Source organism: Sander lucioperca, chromosome 12 (assembly GCF_008315115.2).
Source record: "Sander lucioperca isolate FBNREF2018 chromosome 12, SLUC_FBN_1.2, whole genome shotgun sequence".
In the NCBI taxonomy this organism is placed as follows: Eukaryota; Metazoa; Chordata; class Actinopteri; order Perciformes; family Percidae; genus Sander; species Sander lucioperca.
This window is the reverse complement of record NC_050184.1, coordinates 14,036,742-14,061,584: the sequence shown is the minus strand read 5'-3', so window position 1 is coordinate 14,061,584 and position 24,843 is coordinate 14,036,742. Positions and strand designations below refer to the sequence as shown.

At 44.9% G+C, this 24,843-nt stretch overlaps 1 protein-coding gene, 1 non-coding gene and 1 pseudogene across 4 annotated transcripts in view; all 3 read right to left on the bottom strand.

Moving 5' to 3' along the window:
• LOC116040775 (plexin-A1-like) overlaps positions 1–9,135 on the bottom strand; it is a 300,695-nt gene extending 291,560 nt beyond the window's left edge. For 2 of the 3 annotated variants that reach the window (XM_031286408.2, XM_031286409.2), the window contains exons 1-2: positions 9,082–9,128; positions 5,236–5,443 (exon numbers count right to left, since the gene is read on the bottom strand). The gene's annotated coding sequence lies outside the window, so the exon portion shown is untranslated. Of the gene's footprint in view, positions 1–5,235; positions 5,444–9,081 lie in introns of all 3 variants that reach the window. The other variant, XM_031286410.2, reaches the window with a different exon arrangement.
• Positions 8,324–8,395, bottom strand: trnaa-ugc. Its single transcript has one exon. It is a non-coding gene; the product is annotated as a tRNA-Ala (tRNA).
• Positions 9,136–18,328: 9,193 nt separating the features above from the next.
• LOC118496431 lies at positions 18,329–20,112 on the bottom strand (annotated as a pseudogene).
• Positions 20,113–24,843: the final 4,731 nt, after the last annotated feature.

Here is a 24,843-nt window from a genome sequence, read left to right as displayed (position 1 = left end):
GGTCAAGTACGACATTTTTATAGTTGTGCATCTTAACAGGCTGCGACGCAAGAGTGGTTTTCATCCCGACCACCCAGATTCTCTCTTTTTGCTCAAATTTCTGTTGTTAGCCATAGAAAGTGGTCAATTCAAACTACTTCATAAACAGCATTGAGCAATGAGCAATGGCTCCACATTAAGGGAGCCGGACTCTTCGGTGTTAGATCTTTGGCTTCTCTTGTTCCTTTGGTGTCATTTGGTGCAAAGCAACAGCCATCAGCTTGCTTGTTAAAGATAAGCCTGCAGTGTGCAGTTTGTGTAAATTCTGACTTCCAAACATGCAAATAGGTTTTCTCTCTCTCTCTCTCTCTCTCTCTCTCTCTCTCTCTCTCTCTCTCTCTCTCTCTCTCTCTCTCTCTCTATCTGAGACTGCAAAGGAACGTACTTTAACACAGAAGCTTCACCTCAAAGTTCTTTACATGGGCTCGCCTGGGGGAGAAATCCAGAGGAAGAAGACAGTGCAAACATATTCATCTCAAAAACCCATTCAGTGTTTGTTTTTCTCTCTTGTATCATGGCACAAGGCACCCTTCCTGGTGCTATAGGCTGTAAGAGTTGTCAGCAGAGATTAACAGCTGGCATTGTTCTTTAAACATAGAGGGTATGATGCCTCGCAGTCCTTGCTGTATCGCCTTATCCTTCCCTCTGTCCACCTTTGCATTCCCCTCCTGCTCTGCTCCTCCCCATGGCCTGGGGAAAGTCTAATCACCGTTACAGATAACGGAAGACAGATCTGCATCTGAAAGCCATGTACGGAAAAAACAAGAACCGAGCTCTCTAACGTTGACCTTGGCCCAGCACTAAATATATACAAGGAGAGAAGGAGGGTGAAGGGAGGATGTCCGAGTGTGTGTGTCTGTGCGTCTGAGAAATATGGGAGCATGCTGATCAGACTAAGAAGCACAGAAAACACAGACAAGTTCAGCAATGCAGGTTTGTTCGGCTACACGTCACACACACACACACACACACACACACACACACACACACACATTATTTTGCAGCCTCAACTGTTCAGACAGAACATAAGGCAGAAATTGGCCATTTGGGACAACAAACAAAAGCTGCAGCAGCAGAAGAAAATGGGTTGCTGAAATTCTTTTAATTGCTGACAAAACGACAGAATTATCCTTGCTCGCACTAGGAACTCCCCCACACACCCACAAGCCGTTGGTCTCGCTTGAAAATACCAAACGCAGATGCTAACGACAATTAAAAAGCTCCTCGCAAGTCCTATTTTGAATTGGGAAAGCGAGTGTTTGCAATCATGCTACCTCCGTCTGGCGGTAACCTGTCACATCTGTGCGAGGTTGGAGCGTCTCTTCCCCTTACAAGAGAAACTATTTCAATCTGCCTGCCCCGTTTGATCTGCCTTGGCCTTTTACTGCATCAAAAAGGTGCCGGGAACTTAAAAGCTCCATCGCTTCATCTCTCTCTCTCTTTTGCTCTCATCCTCTTTTTCTCAACCTCTTCCTCCGTCTATTCTGTTCAGACAGAAATTGGGAGTTGTAAACACTCCGTCCCTGGCTCATCGGAAAAACAGGCAAAAAAACCCACTGCTGTAGTATCACCAATACTCATGTTGGAGTCAATATAACAAAAGAAAAAAAAAGTCTGCTAAATACAGACCACATGAGGTGAAGCAGCTCCATATCGATTATTTATATTATTCCTCTAATTTGAATTGCTTCTCCATCACGTCCGCTTTCCTTCCTGTCAGGGTTCATCTCATTCACATATTCTTACGTCATCCAATCATCTTTCTGCCCGCGTTTCTTGAGCCAATTGGCTGTTGGATGCTATTTTTTAAATATCATTGTGACATACAGACGTCCATCATCATCCACTATCTTCAGATCAGGCAGACATACCTACTGGCTTTACTCCACCGCCATCACCAGCATCTATACTTGGAGGGAGTGCTATCCTATCTCTTATCTTCCTGAGCCTATATTTAACAAGGATTTTATTTTTAAACAAAGTTGCTTTTCTAATAAATATTGGTATCATTTTAAAATGATCTCTCCTTTTTGAAATGACGGACAAGAGACTGATATAGCCAGCAGAGGGAGAGAAAAGACTATCAACACATCATGCCTTTTGGCAATAATCGAGTATGTAACCTTGTAGGAAGGTTTCACTGATAAACCTTCATATAACATCTGTCATATTTTCAACAGAGGAAGTCTATCACTTTGTTATTTGATCTCCATGCCACTCTGAGCTAATCAGATAAATTGCCTTTCCAAAAGCAGTTACAACAACTGGTGTATGTGGGATTCAAACTGGTATTTTGCCATGTCATATCAGCTTACTTGGCAGTCTATAGTCATCAGTGGCTCAATAGGCGAGAGCGTGGTTCCAACGTTGCTGGGTCGGTGCTTCAGCTCCCGCTTGGGCCGCCCATACAGCATTTAAATGTAGACTCTAAAGGCATTATGAATAAAAAAATAAATAAACCTCAGCTAAATCTATTCCATTCCATCCTATGGACATTTTAGAATGACACACCCTTCCTCTGGGTGTGGAATGAGTTAAAACTGCTTTATCAATCTGGTTTATTGTCATTCTATTGCCATCTCTCCTGCTCGGCTTACTTATGACAGGCACTTAAGGTATGAAGCGGCTCGGCGAAGACGGACCGCAGGGTGCATCGCCGATCTGTAGATCTCCGCTCAGCCGGGGTCTAAGCCACTGAGGGCTGAGAGCACTGACACAACACACAGCTGAACCCACAGCCACTCACACTCCCTGTGGTGGTAGATGTCCCCCCCCCCCCAGCACAACAGCTTTCCCTCCTAGGTGAGCCCACAAAGCCCATTCTCATTTATAATGTGGCTCATAAAGCTCAATGTCAAGAAAGCTCCAGAAGGATAAGACTTCAGTCAACAGTAAACAAAGTCACATCCATGAACACAGAATGAGGCTGTTCGCCTAAATAGCCCCTTATATAAATTAATTGAATTAATTATTGAATTCCTCAATTAATCTTAAAAGGAAACTGCAGTTTCAATAATGACAGCAAAGTTTTGGAATATTATGGATATATAACCGGTTAAATCCCACAAAAATCTCCCATCAAATTGCCATAAAACGTCAATGTACCCACTGTAGCTACAGGCACTGTACAGTATGATACCACATCCATTATCATTAATGAGTACCACAAACATACATAGCACTTCTTACATATAACAGACATAAGTTTAGTCTTAGCCATTGGAGATTTTTTTCTAAACAGCAAGAAAGTCTGATATGGTTACTTTAAATATGCGACTGAACACCACAGTCACTAGTATCATCTTATAACTTCCTGTAAATGTTGCTGAACACTGGTTACACTGCCCACAGAATGTCAGCAATGCATAGAAAGGTGGCTGTATAGAGAGCGTGAAGAAAGGATGATCTCCTCCGAGAACAAATTAATAATAAAAGACTCCCAAGAATAAACTAGGTAATTAGGTTACAGGCAGCTCAAAGCACATGCAGCACCGCCGTCGTCGGAGTCTGATTCTGACTCATTTCGGGCTCAAACCTCTAAATACACTGTGATCGCGGGTGTAACAGAAACTAATATGTTCCACAGTCATTATGTCACGATAACCATGCATGCAGTCACATTAAATGTCACGCCTCAGCCCCAAAGTGGAGGTGATGTTCAGGGTTTCAGCCTTATCAACGCGTCCCAGCACAGGCACATCATGACACACACACACACACACACACACACACACACACACACACACACACACACACACACACACACACACACACACACACTTGAGAGAGGGGGAGAAGTCTTTCTTCTGCAAACATCTCTTTGTATCTCCTCCATAGCTCTCTCTCCCTCAAACACACACACACACACACACACACACACACACAGACACACACACAGACACACACACACACACACACACACAAGATCACCCTGGAGAAAGATATGAAGGGAGAGAAAAGAAGATGAGAGGAGATTCAGAACATGCAAAGAGAAGATGCACTCCTCTCTCTCTCTTTCCCTCTTTCTCACACACACACACACACACACAACCTTAAGAGATTTTTTTCTATGTACTTTGGCAGCCAAACCGGTGGCTTGGCGCCCGTAGTCTCTCTAAACCAGCCCGTCTGCCTCACCTACGCATTTCAAGTCAAAAATTCATAAGGTGACACAAAACTGTCAGAGCATGTTGATGCGACTCCAAAATGAAGAAGCTGTGTGTGTGTGTGTGTGTGTGTGTGTGTGTGTGTGTGTGTGTGTGTGTGTGTGTGTGTGTGTGTGTGTGTGTGTGTTAATGTGTGGGTGGGTGAGGGGCACACACACGCACACACACAGGTCAAACACTACACACACACACACACACACAGCACACACACACACTCATTCAAACATTTACATTTTGCATCTAAACAAGCGCAAATTGGCACACAGCTGCATACACACACACACACACATACGAGCGGTCTCACTGCACAACACTCCATACATGCACTGATATATGCGCACATGCAGCGCACAGTGAACGCAAAGATTGTTTTCAAGTTCAATTCGTGTCTTAAGCGCGTGCGATGATGCTCGTATTCATACTGGGTTCAATCCTATTTTTAAGCAAAGAATCATCACAATAAACCACAACAGCTACACATTCAAAACTGGCATCACTTTACCATCGCGACAACATTCCGACCTGACATGTACCATACATCTGAGCTCAGGCATGTGGGAGATAAGACACCCCCGTGGAGCTCATACACTAACAGCCTGTTCATACTGCGCTTTGCATCCAAAATCCGCAATTCCTGAAGTAAGGCAATCCTTCACCTCTAACAACTTGACCGATTCCAAGAAGAAGAAGAAAAAAGAAAACGTTCAGTCATTTCGGAGATGGTTCATCCGCAACCTCCTAGTGCGTCAGGCTGCTTTTCAGCGGGTGCGCAAAACAAGCCATGCGATGTTTTGAAGCGCAACAAAATTAATCTACAAAAGATGGATTTCTCCCGCAGCACAGATGCTCCATGTGTGCTCATGTTAGAGATCGGCGGAGGGTATACAGGAAGGCAAGGAGAAGGAAGGGGTAGAGTTGGAGAAGGAGAGGAATGTCATCAACATTTCGGATGTAGGGGAAAAAAAAAAAAAAAAGCTCCAAGACGAGAAGAGAGATGATTAACAACCACAAAAAGTTTGGCTGTACTTACTGATCAAACCGCCCTTCGCGTTCGTCCTGCTTGGCATGTTTTTTAGGATGTCAGAGTTGCAGCAGAAGACATTTCCATTCCCGGCGGGCTTGTCAGACAGCAGCAGCAGCAGCACCGGTTCCGAAGCTCAGCTTTGCAGTTCCGTGCGCACAGGAGAACAGCGCTCAGCATGAATGAGAGGAGAGCTGCGGTTAGACTCCGGCATCCCCTGGTAGGGGGGGAAGAGAGAGAGAGAGAGAGAGAGAGAGAGAGACGTTAGTGACATGAGTGCGCCCCCTGGCTGCGTAAGTGCGTAACAGCGGATCACCAGACGCATCGCTCCATGGTGCGCATAGGTGGCAGCATCGGACCCGATACAGGCTGCGGTACAGTGTCTTGTCATGCTCCTTGTAGTGTTGAAGCTCATAAATGACATGATAAAGGTTGTTTTACTGGAATCATTCCTCTGATAAAAGGCTGCTTCTATTCAGCTTGATTGATTGCTGTCATCTTATTACTCTGCATGCTGTCTCGCCGCTGCGCTCATTGTGTGTGTGTGTGTGTGTGTGTGTGTGTGTGTGTGTGTGTGTGTGTGTGTGTGTGTGTGTGTGTGTGTGTGTGTGTGTGTGTGTGTGTGCGCGTCCTTTCATGTTTGTTTCATGTCAGTGATTGCTTGTGTGTATGTCTGTGTTTCTGCAGTGTGACTGCATGTCTTTACTTCAGTTTGCTGTAAGCCTTTATGTGTGTGTCTATTCAATAACGTTCACTGCTTAAAGGTCAGCTCCCTTGAAACTTGACAAATCATCTCTATCGGCAGTGTTGGCCTTGTTTGGAACTTAACCAAAGACCACAGGCTGCCGGGGCTAATTTAGAGCAGATCTCCACTACGAATCAGCAACTTTTTTTTCAGATAAAAGCATTGCCGTTCATATTAAAACATTTTTAGTGCTACCAACCCATACTGTGAAATAAGACAATCCCGTCGATTTTTTGTGGGCCGCTTAGATCCACCCATGCCACGGCTTGAGAACTACCCTTCCAAAGGTGCGCTATATTTTTCTTGCAAGCCAATCCGAGCATACTGGGCTTTCCAGGAAGGGAAAAATAACATTAAAGGTCAAATGTGTAGGAATTGTCGGTACACGATCCGTTCTGCCTGCACGATCCGTTCTGCGCATGCGCAAGATAATACTGTTTTACCGAGGATATGACCTGCACGATCTGTTCCACGCTAGCCTATGGCTAGCCTCCACCGGGAAGCTAACGTTAGTTTAGCTAACAGCTAATTCGGCTAACTGCTAGCTGACAGCTAGATTCAGTCTAAAATAATGTTAACTCAAACATAATGGGAAAAGCAGGCTACAGCTAAATTAAGACTTCACAGTAATAACAATAAAGACAAGTATTGAGTGATTGTATTTTAAATGAGCACAAGTAAAGTAGAACTGACGTAACAGCTGTTATATATGTTAACGGTTATTTTCACGTTTTATTTTGAGGGTCTTTTAAAGTTATTACATGCTGTCTCAGCTAGCAGTTAGCCGAATTAGCTGTTAGCTAAACTAACGTTAGCTTGGCTGTCGACCGGAAGCGTGGAACAGATCGTGCAGTGTCGTAAATCCTCGTATAACAGCGCATGCGCGAACATTTTGCGCATGCGCAGAACGGATCGTGCAGGCAGAACGGATCGTGTACCGACAGGAATTTCTCCCATCTAGCGTTGAGATCATATATCGCAATCATCTCTCTCGCGCCACACAGTTCAAAGTACGTATTACAGCTACGGTAGCCTTCACGCTTCAAAAAGCCAGTCTCTTGCTCTTTTCAATATCCTTTTTTCTTTTTCTGAGCGAAGAAGAAGATTCCTGTTCCTGAAATTTGGATTTTGAATCAAGGGGGTAAGCTTAGATCGCGTAGATCCTATGGCGCCATTTTGATGCTAACAGGCACTCACCCCCCGTTAGCATTCCATTGACTGCCATTCATTTTGACGTCACTTTGACAGCGAATAACTTTACATCTGAAGCGTTTAAAGACTTTATTTGTCCATTGTTTATTTCTAAAGAAACACAACAATGTATAAAAGGCTACATTACCTTGTATCTCACGTTATGGCTCCGTAGCAGACGTTTTTGTAAAAATAGGCTAACAATTGTGTCATAACCACGGGACTTACGGTCGCATAGTAGAGGAATTACCGTATAGTACAGGAGAAGCTCGCAGGCAGTTTCGACTTACATTAGCTGTTTAAGTTTAATTACTAATGTTAACTAGCATTTTAGTTAGCAATAATTAGCCTGTGCCTATGTTATCTCCTTACATATACCTATGCTCTCCATCTCTGCAAGATTGGGAATGATTGAGATTTCTCTTGGCACAGCTACCAGAAGACTTCCAACTTTCAGACAGGTTGCTCACGTCACATTTACGTCGTCTCTCTCAGTTGGAGGCTGCGCAGTAACGCTCGGTGCTCACCGGAAAAGAGCTTCTAATATCCTTCACTGGTCTCCATCCAGAGCAACGGGATCTGTTGGTCCATTCTATGTACAGTCTATATTTTGACTATGTGTGGTCCTCCATGTTTCCTTCTTCAAACTTGCCAGGGCCGGAAAGCTACAATACCAGTAGCAGCATTAGCAGCACCTGTCAGTTTATCATGTGACAGCGAAAACGTGAAAGGCGGAGCAGTATGTCCTGTATGTCCCTTACCAGCTAATGTATTTCAAGATGGCGCATGAATATGGAGCGTCTACCCAAGTTCAGGCGAATGCAAATGTAAAATTTCAAGCCAAAAGGAATACTTGGAATTGATGGTGGTGGTAAATATTCATGAAAAAGTTTGTGAATGGGCAACACAGATTTTGAACTAAACACGTTACACACTGGACCTTTAAAGCATGTAAATGTTCTAGAAACCCAAAGTACGAATGAAACTGAAAAAAACAGCATGCTGTGTGTCTTAACAATTTCACTGCCTCATTTAACAATGATCTCATCATTGTTGTTGTGCTCCTTGTAACTTCTCTCAATCAGTGTGACTGTTTAAAAGGTGACATTGTAAGGGACTGCGGTGGCAGAGAAATACTGCTAAGTTACTGAAAAGTTCCACTGGAGATGCCGGGGATTGAACCCGGGGCCTCATACATGCAAAGCATGCGCTCTACCACTGAGCTACATCCCCTTCCACTTAGCATGAGGAGTCACTAGTAGCAAAGTTCTGGGCTCGTAATTACAAGAGGTCAACGGAATAGAACTTAACTCGGGCTATGCTGACTTAGCATTTAACCGAATAGAATTTAACAGACTGAACATATAAAGGCTGATCAGACCATTTTTGACATAGGCTACACTAAACGTCAAATAGAAACTCATGTAGCCTACTGCCAACAATACTAAATGTATGAGGATGATATAGGCTATTCGCTATGTCAGTTGTCAGTTGTCCGTACATTAACGTTAAGTTGCACGCCCAGCACCAAAAAGCGGACAAAGCTAGCAATTAGCAACATAGTGGAGAATTTAGTTGCTAGGGGGCAGATATTCTCAGGAGTTGGTGGAGAGCAAAGCAGAGCAACAGGAGAGTGAATATTATAATAACATAATCGGCAAGTGGCCATAAACACGACTCCTATGAATGCTTAAGTTGCTCCGTGTCAACTGGATGCGTACGTAGCTAGGCATCTGTTTGCCAACGTTAACACAGCTCTAGCAATACACACTTTATTAACTTCACTTCATTGACATCTTGTAATGGACTTTTGCCCTTAGTGGCCAAAAATCATACTGATTTTGCATGTTTTTTGTTTTACTAAACTACAAATCACATAGCTTACCTTACATTATTAAAGACTTATCAAAAAAATATACATTTTTAGGAAGATTTAGGTTACCGTTACCAGGCAGCCGTGATAATGCGGTTGCGAGAAGAGGCTGTTGAGACGCATTCAAGGAAACTCCGTCATCTGAGACTTGGATGGATAACATTCTCAGATGTTTTTTGGCAGTTAAAATGCCTCTTTTTTTATTTTTTTATTTTTTATTTTTTAAGGATGACATTTTAACATGTCATAGTAGGAAAAGCACAGGTGCAAATAATCAAATACACGATGGCTGAATTCCATTTAGTTGATTTGGTTCCAGGGTCCTGCTATTGTGCATGCTGTCTCACTGTTGCACTGTCATGGTTTAGTGTGACACTTAGATTGAACATAGCCATTGTTAATGTTATAAGTGACACCTATACTTTTCCTACTATGACGAGTTAAAGTATTTGTTGTGAAAAAGGCTTATTGTCAGATGTCACACCATCCCTAATTGCATCATTAAAGATTTTTTTGAAAATATGTCCCATGCCTGCAAATGTAATAATGTTAATAATGAAACTTTAACACTATATTTAAACACAATTTTCCCATCATGACTTCCCCTGTAACCCTATAAATAAAAAGTTTTGGAAAAAGAATTGGGGAGAGGAGAGGAAGGTGAATTTGAATCACATGGGAGGATGCATTGTTGGTTTTTGTTTGAACTCTGTCATTTTCGTTCTATTCATCTGCAAGAATAGAAATGTAGTTTTTCTTCATCCTGGGTCCCTGCTATGACCTCTGAAGTCCCCTTGTGCATATTAAATGTTGATATTCCTGCTCATATTAGTGATGACTAGGGAGTTTTCATATAGGGCGATAGGGTGTCAGGTTCCTCCTCTCCACACTGAGGCAGAGGATGTGGTTACCCAGATGATACTCTGCTGCTCAGATTACTGTACGTGTGCATGCCTATGTGCATGTGTGTGTATGTGCATGTGTGTGTGTGTGTGTGTGTGTGTGTGTGTGTGTGTGTGTGTGTGTGTGTGTGTGTGTGTGTGTGTGTGTGTGTGTGTGTGTGTGTGTGTGTGAACATCCTTTCCACTAACTCCCATGGTCTTACGTAGCTCAATGTGGCACTGTCGGTCTCAGAGGGTTTTTTTTCATCCTTCAGTAAAAACCTCAGAGTCATCCATATCTGCCCTGTTCTGCTTGTACAGCTGGAACCCTTATCAATTCAAATACCTGTTATGTTAAACGTCAAGGTAATGACTTGTGCTTTTGGTTGTTGAAAAGTAGGAGCCAGATTCAGTTATTAAATTACCTGATTTTTTTGGTTGCATAGAGTTTACCACCTCTAGGTTACAATAAATCCATTGAATTCCTTGTGAGTGATGGGAAAAAAGAAAGGGAAATGGGGAAAAACATGAGATACAATTGAACTATATTTGTGTTTGCGTTATCATGATCACTGACAGGAGGATACACTACCTGTATTTATTTACCATTACACAACTGCATAAAAGTGTAAGTGAATCACGTCCAACTTTTATTTATGAAATTTAAAAAGTAAATACACAGCAGAAAAGAAAGGACAGCTTGTTGTAGTGAACAACTGATAGCTGTGTACCATGGTGTGCCATTTACCCCCTTGATGTGCATATAACATTATGTACCTTTACCTGTGAAAAATCTGTAACTGTCCTTGAAAAACAACAGGGTATTATGGATTTGTACCACTAAGTGGCAAAACAGCTCCTTACAAACAGTATTTTTTTTTTGCTGTTGTTGTGGTGCTGGGAAGGTAGTGTACAGTGGGTTTATCAACGCTCAGATGAGGGCTATTAGGTCAAAACAATGAGCTGAAAGATGCTAAAACGCTCCGTAGAGCTGAGGGCAACTGCAGAGCTAGGTGATAAATCTCTGTGGGTTCTTCACTACGAGCACCATCATTCACATTCCAGTAATTTCATCAATTGTTAATATAAAAGGTACTGATTATTCCAACGTCAATGTCTAGTTCGCTGCATTTTACATGAAAAGGTCATGTTGCTGATGTGATAAATGTACTTAATTCTCACAATCACTGTATTTTTTTTGCCTTCTCATCTGAAATTTGAGTGTCTCTCTTTTCTATGCCATATGGACCTTTTTCACAGCAGACATTTTGACTTGGCATAGTATGAAAAGCACAGCTGAAATTGATAACCTTAACAATGGCTCAATTCCATCAAGTGTCCCAGTAAGCTATTTCAGTGAGTCGGAATGCACAATACCAGGACCTCTCCTAAGTGGAATGCAGCCATCATTAATGGTTTGGAATACACCTGTGCTTTTCCTACTATGACATGTCAACAAGGTCTAGGCTGGAACTTGCTGCACGTAAGTGAACGTGCACAGGTGCTTGGAAAAGTTAGTCTTTTATACTTGAAGTGGACATGTTTTGCTTCTCTTTTGCTTCCCTACTGGTTGTGGATTAACCAATCAGCTTGTTTGATGTGCAGGGCTGCACGTGTTTTGTTTTTTTATATTTGAGAGGTGTGCATGTTGGGTCTTCTGTGACCCACCATTAACACTTCTCTTGGTAGATCTGCAGATACATTAACATGTATGTTTACATGAAATTTATTGAAATTGACACATCAAGGTATCATATGGAAATGCTATAATAATACTGATAATAATAACCTTAGTAAATCATAGCATAAAAGTAGGTGTTTTATGAGCATTTGCCTGTGTACCGCGCATTCTCAAAAAAACAAAGTGGAAATGTAAGGTAGATCATATGGGTTTGGACTCCAGTTCTTTTAAGTTCTCAAAGTAGGTAATGATGGGTTGCCATCTCAAGTAAAAGTTTTCCACTTTCTGTCGAATTCTAAGTAATGACAACAACACAACAATCTAACATGACGCAAGCCTTCGGTGATCGTGCTGATTCACGCACAACCCCTCCTCCACGCAGTTGTTAGTAGCGTTTATCCCGTCAAATCAAGGAGGACTCTTTGGAAGAGGTAATTATCTTTTAATTGTTATGTCCTCTTTGTCTCCAAAGCTGACCGTTGCTGTTTTCCTTTCTCAGCAGTGACGTGAAACACATTACTCGAGCTGCTGCCCGCGAAAGTCGCCAGACTACACCATATTGTAAACCTAGCCATACTGAGAAATACAGAGAGAGATGTGTGGAGCTGATAGGCTTACAGTGAGTAGCTTTGTATCAACTTATTTGGCAATAGCATGTATATAACGGACGTTCATTATTATTAAATACTGATTGCGCACCATAGCTCTAAATTATAAAGCTTTCATAAGCTGATAGATAGATGACTAATTACATCAACTGACAATAGAAAGTAGCAAAACAGACATTTCTATATAAATGTTGTAAAGCTTTTGGGTTTCTAAGTGCAAATTCTGAAGCTAGCAAAAGGGTTCTGCTTCCGACATGGATGTGGGTGTGCGTGGCCTGCCAGCATGTAGCTGAGCATGGTGTGAATGAAAATGTGTTTGATCAGCTTTGCAATCTCTCTCTGTCCCTCAGTTTCTGGTGTGCTTGTATCTCCCTCCATCTCTACCACCTTCCAACAGAGCCTTGATCAGCAACGTCCATTTCATCCAATAAACGGCAGCTGATGCCAAATCATAATTAAAATCTCCACAGAGAGCCGCCTGAAAAAGAAGCTTATTAGGCATTTAAAAAAACAGTTTTGGTGCTTTTTTTATTCTTGCTTTTAGACACAAATCAAATAAACTCTCCTAACGTTTGTGCTTAAGATCCAAGGTATTCACGCGTGTTTGTCGAGCTCAGGCAAATTTCCTTTCGCTTTTTTTTTTGGCGAAGTCTGTTTTGTTTCACCTATACACAATTCTTTTGGTTATGTCAGTGACAAAATCAGAGCGATCCTTGTGATGTTAGACTCACTTCTAAGAGCAAATGTAGCAGCAATTACAGAGAGAAAGAGAAGAGGAATAGATGGGAAAAGAGACATGCCAGCAGGAGGGTAAAAAGAGATGGAGCGTGAGAAAGAAAGAAAGAAAGAAAGAAAGAAAGAGGAATAGAGAGAGAGAGTGGGTGGATGGTGAGGGACTCTTTCAGTACAGCAGCTCAAAGGACGATCAGGCTTCTTTGCACTTGTTTTGTCTCTGCTTGTTCTCTATCGCACACGTGATGCACACCTACGCACGCTGCACAGGTGTGCGCGCAAACACACACACACACACACACACACACACACACACACACACACACACCTTTAGAGCTTCCTCCTTTTGTCTCTTCTGGATGCGTCTGTAATTACAGCTCGGCCAGTGATGAACAGCAGGGGAGGCTGCTAATGCTACTGTACAAGTGTAAGCAAACGAGTGCCAATGAATAACAGCCAGACACAGAGCAAGGTGACTGGCTTTTGTTCATATTGTTTACAAGGCCGCCGAGAAATCAATGACCATTCAAAAGCAGCTAAAGACCCCCAAAAAAAGAAAAGAAACAAACCTCCTTGAGCAGAAATGAATATAGAAAAAAATGGTCTTTTGAATAGCAAGTTTAGTTTCAAAGCCCTTCCAGATTCTCTCGACAAGACTAAAGTTATTTGCAGGTACTGTTAATGTGAATTGAGTTACCACCGGAGTACGTCGAGTTTGAAATACCACTTGAGCATTAAAAACTTGAAAAATATCCCTTTTAAAGTACATTTTGCAAAGATAAAAAAAAATGTGTGATTAATCGCGAGTTAACTATGGACAATCATGCAATTAATAGCAATTAAATACCCCGCCACTATTCAATTATTCGTCGACTTTTGGGGAGTAGTTGATTTCTCCTAAACAACACTATTCATTAATGCCCTAAGAGGAGGCGTAGCGTGAGCAGCATGTTAGCAGAGCAGCACAGTACAGTATGCTCAGAGTCCAGCATACAATTAGTTTAAATACATGCATAAAACAGAGGGGAAAAGAAGGCCTGTGTAGGCAGCTCAATCATTAATCAATTAAATCAATTAAAATAGGAGCATATGTATTCTGTTAGTATTTGGATGTGTGAATGTATTTTGGTTATTATATTAGTGCATATTATGCTCACTTCCTTTCTCTTTTTATTTTGGAATCCCCCTAACTGTACATAGATGCTACTTATGTTACTTTTGTTGTATCCATACACGGCTCCTTGGCACTGCAAAGTGGAATGCTCGTCATGATATTATAATGCAACTCAGTTTGGCATAACTCTGGGGATGGGGATAGGAGGCATTCTGGGACAAAATAAATGTGTGTGGATGACACAGCGGGGGAGCTGCGAAATGAAAGTGTAATGGTAAAATTGCCAGCAGTGAAATTGCTGGTCTGTATTTCCCCTAAAATTTCCCTGTGTTACTATCTGCAGGGGCTCCAACATCTGCAATTATTTCTCCGGGAAGCATTCGGCTTGAACTTCAATATCGCCTCCTCCTCTTCCCCCTGTCCTATTCCACCTCCTCCCCTTCTTCCTCCTTCCTCTCCCCCTCTCTTTATCCCCCTCCTCCTGCTCCGGACCAATTTGGGGTGGTGAGGCGATGGTTATCTAAATGCAAAGTGATGCTGTAATAGCACTCACGAGGAGGCGCAAACGACTAGTGAGACCCGGAGATGGAGGGATATGGGGAAAGGTATGGGGGGGGGGTATCAGTAAGAGAGATACAGACAAAAGAGAGGTGTAGGAGGAGGCTGAGGTTGTGGGAGAGAGAGAGAGAGAGAGAGAGAGAGAGAGAGAGAGAGAGAGAGAGAGAGAGAGAGAGAGAATACCTGCTAATCATCAACATGCTAGAATTATCATTGTAATGTGAAAGCATTTAGATCAAAGCACCACTGGGCCTAAGTGCAGCCTCACAGAGCTGCTAGCACGCCTATACAGTAGGGGTGTTGAAATGAATTATTGCAATGATGCAGTGTGATGCGGACCTGGATGATTCTGCATCGATGCAGTGACAGACCATAATCGATTATTGCCTCGTGATGTTACTTGTCGATTTTCCGGTCACTGCTTTTTTTGTTTTTGCCTTTTGCCTGTTGTCTGCTGAGTTCAGACTCCACTACATTCAGGAAGTGTCTTGTTTAAGAGCAGATATAATAAAAAGGGCAGTTATATATATATATATATATATATATATATATATATATATATATATATATATATACTGTATATATGACTGCTTGAATTTGTTGATGAAAACCATGTGTAGCAATATATAATATTGAGGAGGTGACGTATCCTGATGCATTGTGATGTGATTCGAATCGTTGACAGGATAATTGTAATCGAATTGAATCGTGACAGGAGTGAAGATTCACACCCCTACATACAGTAAACTTTTCCTAATTTTAATTGAAGTTTTGCACCTTACCTAGGAAAACCTAACTGAAAAGTACAGAAACACACACACTGTTCACACTGGGTTTTTTTTGGCCTACAGCTCTCCAGTTGGAGTGAAGGAGTCATCTTTCGTACTCTGCTAACAGGCCAGTTTGTCTGTCTGTGTCCCAGCCAAAGTGTTAGCGTTTAGCTCATTGATTTCCTCCAGTCAGTCACTGCGATTGATCCAAGACAAGCATGCATGACACATTTTCCTCGATCCGACATACTGTCAGTGTTTTTCTGTACTTGTTGACAACAGGGATGATTTGACAGTTATGTTATAGTTTCAAATAGGCAAATTTAGCTTTTTAGTCCATATTAGTAGCATTTTCAACCGGATTTATGAACTATGCAATGTCCTGCTACAGAAAAGCAGGTATTGATTTTCACCAGTGTAGAAACATAATATTTAGAAATAGAAAACACTTTACTGCATTCTTAATGAGATGGGAGCAGCACATATATATCAATTAAACCATTTCCTACAGAGGTTTATCTTATCAAACACAAGAGGCATATTTCCTAAATGCTGGACCATTCATCCATCCATCCATCCATCCATCCATCATATGTAACCGCTTATCCTTTACAGGGTCGCGGGGGGCTGGAGCCTATCCCAGCTGACAGTGGGCGAGAGGGGGGATGCACCCTTGACAGGTCGGCAGACTATCACAGAGATAACACATAGAAACAGAAAACCACATAGAGACAAACAAAAATTCACTCTCACATTCACACCAACAGACAATTGAAAAAAACACCTGCATGTCTTTGGACTGTGGGGGGAAGCCGGAAAACCCGGAGAAAAGCCACGCTAAAGCAAGCGCCCGCCCACTGTTCCCAAACGGTTGCACGACAATGTGACATCATTGGAGTGCCGTAACTATTTATACTCGCGCGTGGTGGTCGCGACACTAGTTGCAGTCTTCTCCTGAACAGAGGTGTCGCAAATGAGGAAAGGCTACCGACTTTGCTATTTCTACAGAAGAAGAGGAAAAAGGTAAACAATGGCAGAACTGGCAGCAGTATTGACATCAGTGTTTCGATTCGATGACCTACTTCGTCGGATCAAGCCTTTCATTCACCATTAAAGAACTTATCTTAACCCAGTAAGTTTACAAGTGAGACTTGCAGTCACTTTGAAAGTCCTGGCAACCTCTTTAAATCGTGGCGCGCCAGCGAGATCTACGTCATTTTGACGTCACATTGTCATGCGACAGGTCAGGAACGGCGACTGTAAAGAGGCCTTAACGCGGAGTGAAGTGCTAACCACTGCAACACCGTGCCACCCAAATGCTGGGCCATCCAAACTTTAGTATGGGTTTCAACATTTTATTTAAACTGCAGGACTGTCACCAAAATGTTCTGTGACATCTAGTTATTCGCTTCATGATTGTGCAAACTCATTGTGTAATATTGTTTTCTTTCCTGCCCTGTTAAAATTTAGTGGAGATCATTCTTCAACTGTGTTACAAGTTACAATAAATGTATACACTGTAGCTTGGTTACAAAAGTCAGAAACAAACTTTGAAACCCCGTCAGTTTTGGTGCCTGGCTTTTTTTCCCCGTTTGAGTTACACCACACTACTTTCTCTTATTCAAACCATTTTCAAATGGTATTCACACGCCAAGGTCTCAGAATGGGAGTTTTTCTGAATATAAAGGGCCAAGGTTGCACAAAAAGAAATGGCTAATACCTTAGTTGTACAGCTTTTCTATGTGCTGCTGTACACCTTTCAGAGCATTTCACTCCCTATTAAAGATGTTCACAATGATGTGGCTTCACTTATAATGGCAGACCTTATTCAATAGAGGAGTCATTTGATTGTGTGTGTACCTACAGGGCTCTCAGCAAGAGGGAGAATGTCAGGGCAAAACTGACAAAAAGATTTTTTTCTAAGAGACAGAAAAAAAATACCTTGAATAAATGATTGTGCATTAAAAGCTGCCACTCGTGGCGAGGAGACCTCGCCCCTGACCTGACCTATCCTATGCATTTGTTTTCGGGGGATTGTGTGCTTTTCTTTTTGCATTGTTTCTGTATTTGCAGAGCGTTTGGTTGTATTATGTGTATTTGCAGCGCGTTTGCTAAATGCTGCGCATGTGTTGTCAAATTTATTTAATGATGTTTTCTTCCACTATATAAACTGGGAACGATAGTTATGTTATTGTAACTCCAGATTCTATGAGTATAGGCGTAGCCCTCTAAGCCACGCTATTGGGTTTATCCCTTCGCGCATGCGCAGTCGTGAAGATTTTCTTTCCCGCCCTAGCGTGCCGCTCGGGCTTCAACTACATCCGCAAATACTGTATATAAACAGAGCGGACCCGTAGCTCTGCTCCCAACATAAGCTTTTTCTTCAGCTAATGTAACTGGAGCAGGTGGTCCGGATCTTAGAGGGCTACGCCTATACTCATAGAATCTGGAGTTACAATAACGTAACTATCGTTCTATTTCGTATAGGCTTCGCCCTCTAAGCCACGCTATTGGGTTAGGGCGAAGCTGATGTAGTCAATGCCACCTGCGACCCAGAGCCCACAGTGGAACATAGACTAAACTTTTTTTCCCTCTGTCTCTCTCTCATGCACTGACAGGGGACTGTATCAGATAATCCGTTATCTAGGTAACAGGGCCTGCCATGGTAATAATTTGGCCTAGCCGAGAGGGCAGGCGTGCATGATTGGTGAGGGTAGTACCTGATTGATAATTATGGGGCGCCCGAGTCCCTCCCAGCCACCCAGAGTAGGGGGGGGGAGGACCCCAGGCAGTGCACATGCAGTGGCACATGATTGTAGGCGTGCATGGAAGTGAGAGAGGATGTGTGATAGCGACAAATATATATATACATATGTACATATATACATAGGCTACACATATATGTGGGACGCCGCTCTCCTCTCGGCACCCGGCCCACATACGACGGGGCATCATCCGTCGTTGAGTGAGGATAGAACCGAGTGAGTCAGAGAGGGCTCAGACATATCCCGCAAATAGAAACGGATGAAAGGGCATGGGGATGCCCAAGAGGCCGCCCCGCAGATGTCGGCTGCTGACATGCCTCTGAACAGAGCTGTTGATGCCGATAGCGCCCTTGTAGAATGTGCCCGGATGCCCTGGGGGGGCTCCGCCCCCTCCGTGTTATAGGCCTGGGTGATAGCTTCACACAGCCAGTGAGACAGACGCTGTTTTGACAGGGCCGCTCCTTGGTGTTCCCTATAGTGTACAAACAGCTGTTGTGTCCGCCTTATGTCCGCCGTGCGTAAAACGTACTGTGATAACGCACGCACCGGGCACAATCGGTGGGAAACCTCCTCCACGTCGTTGTAATGAGGCAGGGGGGAAAAAACCCTGGAGGGAAAAAACCCTCGACCGAAAGGAATTTGTTAAAATTTTCGGTGTGAAAGAAGGGTTAGGCTGTAGGGTGGCTGCGCTCCCGTCCCCTCTAATGGAGAGACAGGACGGTGAAACTGACAGCGCACATAAGTCGCTCACTCGCTTGGCTGACGTCAGGGCAAGGAGAAGCGCCGTTTTTAGGGACAGCAACCTGAGAAAGGCTTGTGCCAAGGGCTCGAAAGGAGGCTTCCCCAGAGCTCGAAGCACCAGGGCCAGATCCCATTGGGGAGTGAGAGAGCGCACGGCGGGTTTTTGTCGTCTGACCCCTTTCAAAAAACGCTTTACTAGGGGGTGCGCAAAAACAGTTCTCTCTCCATAGCCTTTGTGGCAGGATGAAATGGCCGCTGCGCAGGCTTTGACTGTGGACGGAGCCAGGTCGTTATCTACCAATGTTGGAGATAAGTCAACACGAGAGGCAGGGGACACGATATAGGGTCTGTTTCCCTCTCCGTGCACCAGCGCTGGAAAGCGTTCCAACGCGCCGCGTAACACGCTGTTGTGGAGTGGGCTCTCGTGCTCTGAATAGTGCGCACCACGGCAGGAGGCAAACCTAACCTTTGCAAGTGTTCCCGCTCAGCAGCCAGCCCCACAGTCGCTGGGTTATCACTGGGGTGAGATATCGCGCCGTCCAGCTGTGACAGGGCGTCCTCGCGCCACGGCAATTGCCAGGGATGACCCGCCAGCAGCTGGACCAGTGTCGGGAACCAGGATGCGCTCGTGCGCTCCGGCGCCACCAAGATGACCGACAGATTCTCCTCCTGGATGCGTTCCAGGAGACGAGGAATCAGAGGGACCGGGGGAAAAGCATATAGGAGGGTTCTGGGCCAGGGGTGGTGGGAGAAAGCGTCCACGCCGAGGGGTGGATTGTCCCGTGCGCTCAAGGAAAACCACAGAGCGCACTGTGTGTTTTCTCGTGAGGCGAACAGATCCACCTCCGCTTTCCCTAACCTGCTCCGCAGCTTCTGAACAATAGTGGGATTCAATTTCCACTCGTTGTGAGAGGGCCCTCCCCTCGACATTAGGTCTGCCGCCCGGTTTAGTATCCCGGGGATGTAGACAGCCTTGAGGGACAGCAGGTGACTGTGTGCCCACAGCAGAAGGCTCCTGGCTATTTCCAATAGCCGGGCCGAACGTATGCCGCCCTGGCGATTTATGAACGCTGCTGCAGTAACATTGTCTGTCTGTACGACAACATGTCTCCCTGCTACCACCGGGGCAAAGTGTTTCAAAACCTTCAGCACCGTGTACAGCTCCAGACAAATTATGTGTGGGAGGGGGGGTGGCCATTCTCCTCCCACCACCTGTGATTCGCACATTCCCCCCCAGCCAGTGAGGGACGCGTCCGTGTACACTGTCACGTATGACGTCACCTTGCCCAGGGGAACCCCAGCTGACAAAGTCCAGGGGTTCCCCCAATATGACAGGTCTGATTGTAGGGAAGGAGGAATGATCAGCATTCGCCACTTGTGACGTATAGGGGTCGAGACGCTGACGGAGGAACCACCTCTGGATTTTTCTCATGTGGAGAAGCCCCAGGGGGACCACCATGTAGCCCGCGGACATCATGCCCAAAAGGCACCTTTGCGCGTGGCGTGGTGCGCAACAGGAGAGAGAGCAGCGCGTCTTGCCTTGGTGTTGACAGCCTGGCTCTCATAACAATCGAGTTTAGCACTACGCCCAGATAAACTATTGATTGTGTAGGAACCAATGAGCTTTTCTGCCGGTTTATGGCGAAACCCAGTGTCTGCAGGTGCTGCAGAACTGCCACAGTGTGCAGCGCCGCCGTTTCCCGAGAGGGAGCCAGGATGAGCAAATCGTCCAGATAAAACAGGACTCTGACGCCTTTTTTCTGCAACGGCTGAAGTGCCGTCTCCATGCACTTGGAAAATGTGCGGGGGGGCCAGTGAGTAACCGAACGGTAGTCGGTTGTACTGAAAATGGGCCCCTCGCTGTCTGCATAGTGAGAGAGCGGTGGAGCTCCGCGTGCAGCGGTGGGCTGGTGTGCGCTTGTGTGGGGAACGACTGTCATGTTGTCAGCGCACTGTTCAATGGGAACAGGGGCTGCTTGGCTGAGGGGAAACTGCTCTTTAGATGGGTGGGGGTGGCCCTTAAAAGGGCCGTTGTGTTTCCAACTCTCAACTGTATGTGGACAGACGTTTGTTGGGGGGCTCGGGGGTAGGTTACCAGGTGGGGGCTGCCTTCATGGTCCTCCGGCTCCGAGAGGCCTGCCGGTCATGTGGAGCCGGCAGTCGCTGCGGAGGGGGGCTGGGCGGAGAAGCGGAGCTCGAAGCCTGGGAAAACGCAGCCGCAGCAGAGGCTGTGGCGCGTTTCCTTTCATGCCGGTTGTCATGGCGACGGCGCTGCTGTGGAGGAGCCGCCTTCCAAGAGCCGAGCATTCAAAATCGTTCCACTTGGTGCAAATGGGACGTGGCTGTCTGTAGGCGGGGCCCAAATAGTCCATCAGGAGCTATGGGGCCGTACAGAAGCTTGAGTCTGATGTCAGTGGGTAGCTGTGTCATGTGGAGCCAGATGTTTCGCTGGCTCCACAGTCTGCCACGCCATGACTCTGGACAACGCCACCGTGGACGCTGTGGTCAGGGTGAGGATCGCGGTCATAGCTTTGCCAATCTCCGTGACTAGCTCCGGAGGAAGAGCTCCCGGAGTAGGCTAATGGCCATGGCGGAGGCGGTGGAGGCTAGCAAAGCTATATTGTTCTGTGCCGCGAGACCCTGGGCCGCACACTGGTGTGACCGGTCAGTGACCTGAGCACATACCTGATCCATGGGGCGAAGGAGGCGTAGGCTTCCGGTGGCCGAAAAAAAGTGGCCTTCGGAAGCAGGATGGACGCCAGACTCTGCTCCAGAGGGGGGACTGAAGGGAAGCCCGCTTCTGTGTCGCCTTGAACCCGGGTAAACGGGGCGTAGCGAAAGACGGGAGCCTTCAGTTTCCCGGGCTGGGAGAGCACCTCTTCCACAAACGGCCGAAGCTCCGTGAAGCGCGGCCAGAGTGGGGCCCGTGAGGAGGGCGGCTCCTGAGCGTAAACATCCCCGCTCAAGAGGCCGCGAGCAGGGACTGGAAGCTCAGCCGGGAGCGCTATGCCTCTCTGGTCTGCCGCCTTTTGATGATCTCCGGCAGATTCCAAAAGAGAGGGTGGAGCCTGAGGCAGAGGGGAAGACCGCCGGAGCGCTGCCCTTGGCCATTCCGGAGATGGGGAAAGCCGCAATGGGAGGGCATCGATCCCCGTTTCGAGGTCCAGATCTCCCAGGGGGAGGAGGGACAGCTGGTGACGGAGGCGTTATCCAAGAGAATCGAGCCATCGGACTCGTGCTCGTCGATAAAGCCTTCCTCCGGCGGATCCAGGGTGTTGACGGATTGCCGTCTGTCTGCCCAGCTGCCATCCCCTTCCCCGCTAGCCTGACACTCCAGAAAAGCTTCCGCCCGCCGATAAGCTCTTTAGATGGCAGGCGGATGCAGAACTGGCAGGAGGCGTCGGGGGTGAGAGCCTGACACTCCAGAAAGCTTCCGCCCGCCGGTTAAGCTCTTTAGATGGCAGGCGGATGCAGAACTGGCAAGAGGCGTAAGCGGCGCCAAGACAGGTCTCACAGCGGGGATGGAGGTCCGGCGGCAGGATGCAGCCAGTCCGGCAGGTGGGGCAGAGGTGAACACCGCTGGAAGTCGAGCTTGTCTTCATACTGCTAGCTTGAAGAAAAAGTGGGAGCAGAGCTACGGGTCCGCTCTGTTTATATACAGTATTTGCGGACCTAGTTGAAGCCCGAGCGGCACGCTAGGGCGGGAAAGAAAATCTTCACGACTGCGCGAAGGGATAAACCCAATAGCGTGGCTTAGAGGGCGAAGCCTATACGAAATAGAACTATATTCTCAGAAAGGCGAAGCAGTGCTACTTCTGCTACTTGGGCGGAGTGATATGCTTGCAGCACATGAGAAGCCCCGAGCAGAAAAGTAGCAGTGCTTCGCCTTTCTGAGAATATAGTTCCCAGTTTATATACGGTTAGAAGATGTCTGTCTCATGTGACCTTGTTATTTGTACATGCTGTGACTATACAAATCACATGTAAATAGGAAAATGTTGGCGTTATTTTGTCACTTATTCGGAGCAGTAGGCTAGTTGGAACCTGTTACCTCCAGGATGGTGGGGCCGTCGGACAGAGTTACAACACGCACAGACATGAGAAAGGTATGTATGGACTTATCTAACTCTGGGGGCTACGGTGAATAAGTTAAAATCCCAATAAGTCGGCGTGTTCCTTTAAGGATCACATCCTTATGGGTTATGGTTAGCATTATTGTACCCCAGCATAGTTATAACAATCTGCCCCTGCTTGCTTCAAAATCTTGACTCATAGATGGATTACGTTTTTTTTGTGCTCACTCATAGTGTTGTTGTAAAGAAATGTCCACTACTCCAGTTCCACACAATTTCTTAAAAATTACATTGTCACGCAACTAAATGACTCAAAGCATGAGACAGGACACCTTGGCTTTTTCAATATTTTTTAGCCTAATACTTTTTTTCTGGACATGAATGAAAGTGAGTCGAGAGATTTTGCCCGTTGCAAAATCTCTCAGGGAATTAAGAAAAGAAAAAAATCCCCTTCTGGGCAGCCCTCTGAATTGTTGCACAAATTAATCCCCTTTCCCAATTCCATCATTTGCCCCGAGCTCCCCTTTCGGAATTATCCCTTTTCAATTATTTCTCTCTCCTTTTCTAATTTCTAGTCACCATTGGACATATCAATGGTGATGAGAGTGGAGTGGAGAGAAGAGGAGTGAATGAGTTATTAATTGCTCTGATGTGGATTAGATGTGAGCATGGTGGCAACCCCATCCTCCAATCACATTTCAATTAATAACTGGCAGCCAGGCTTCGCTTCAAGATGTGCTAGCAAGATGATTGGCCTGTCAGTCAGAGCTGCTAGGGAGCATTTGCAATTTGTCTCCAGTTTCCTTTTTCTTCAGCTCTCTTCACAATCTTTTACTCTTGTTTATATCTTGTAATCTTTTTCTCTCCTGCTCTCTTGCTCCTCTCATCTGCCTCTTCAACCATGTATATATTTTTCTATCCTCAAAATCATGCCACATTTCCTCCATTCAGTTTTCCAATGATAGCTTGGTCAGCGTTGAAAAGGACTGTGTGTGTGTGTGTGTGTGTGTGTGTGTGTGTGTGTGTGTGTGTGTGTGTGTGTGTGCGCTAAGAGGTTTTCTCCTGCCCGACATGACATGCAACTTTAAAAATGTCGTCCTGCGGCACATTTCAAATAAGATTGGAGACAACACAGCCATTTTCTACTGAGGCTTGTATGCTCTCATGCTACCCAGGACTATCTTGCACTGAAATACACACAAACACTCACACACTTCAGGTCTTTTCTCTTTTACGTCTTAGAGCGATCTTCTTTCGTCACCTGCTCCCATTTGTGTTACAGCAAATATGATGCCTATAAGGATTGATGTTACCACTGTTTTGTTCTTTAAGTCATTTTTTCATTTTAACCCATATATTCATGTACAACCATGTATTCCTAGTTAATATGTACAGTACAAACCACTAATACTCAAAGTATGAAAAACTACGCTTTATTGGTTTAAAAAAAAAAAAGAAAGAAAAAAGAAACTGATTAAGACTTTACATGTCTGGTTGAGTGTAAAGAAATAGTTAGTATGCTGTTCATCCATGTTGGCTCTTGCTATTCCCCCTTTTTATCTGTAAGATAAGATAGACTTAGAGACTTTATTGATCCCACACTGGGGAAATCCACTTGTTACAGCAGCTCAAATATTCAAACACAACAGAATAAGAAAAATACACATTGAATAGAAAAAAAATTATAAAAAAAAAGAAAAAAGAAAAAAATAAGAGTAACAATTGTAATATGTACACTATAAACACTTCTATTACACACAACAGGTAAAATAAATATATACACATGAGACCAATCAATCGACATTTATTTATGTAGCACTTTACAGCAACTAGCAGCTATTCAAAGTGCTTTACATCAAGAACCATGAATAAAACAACATAATAA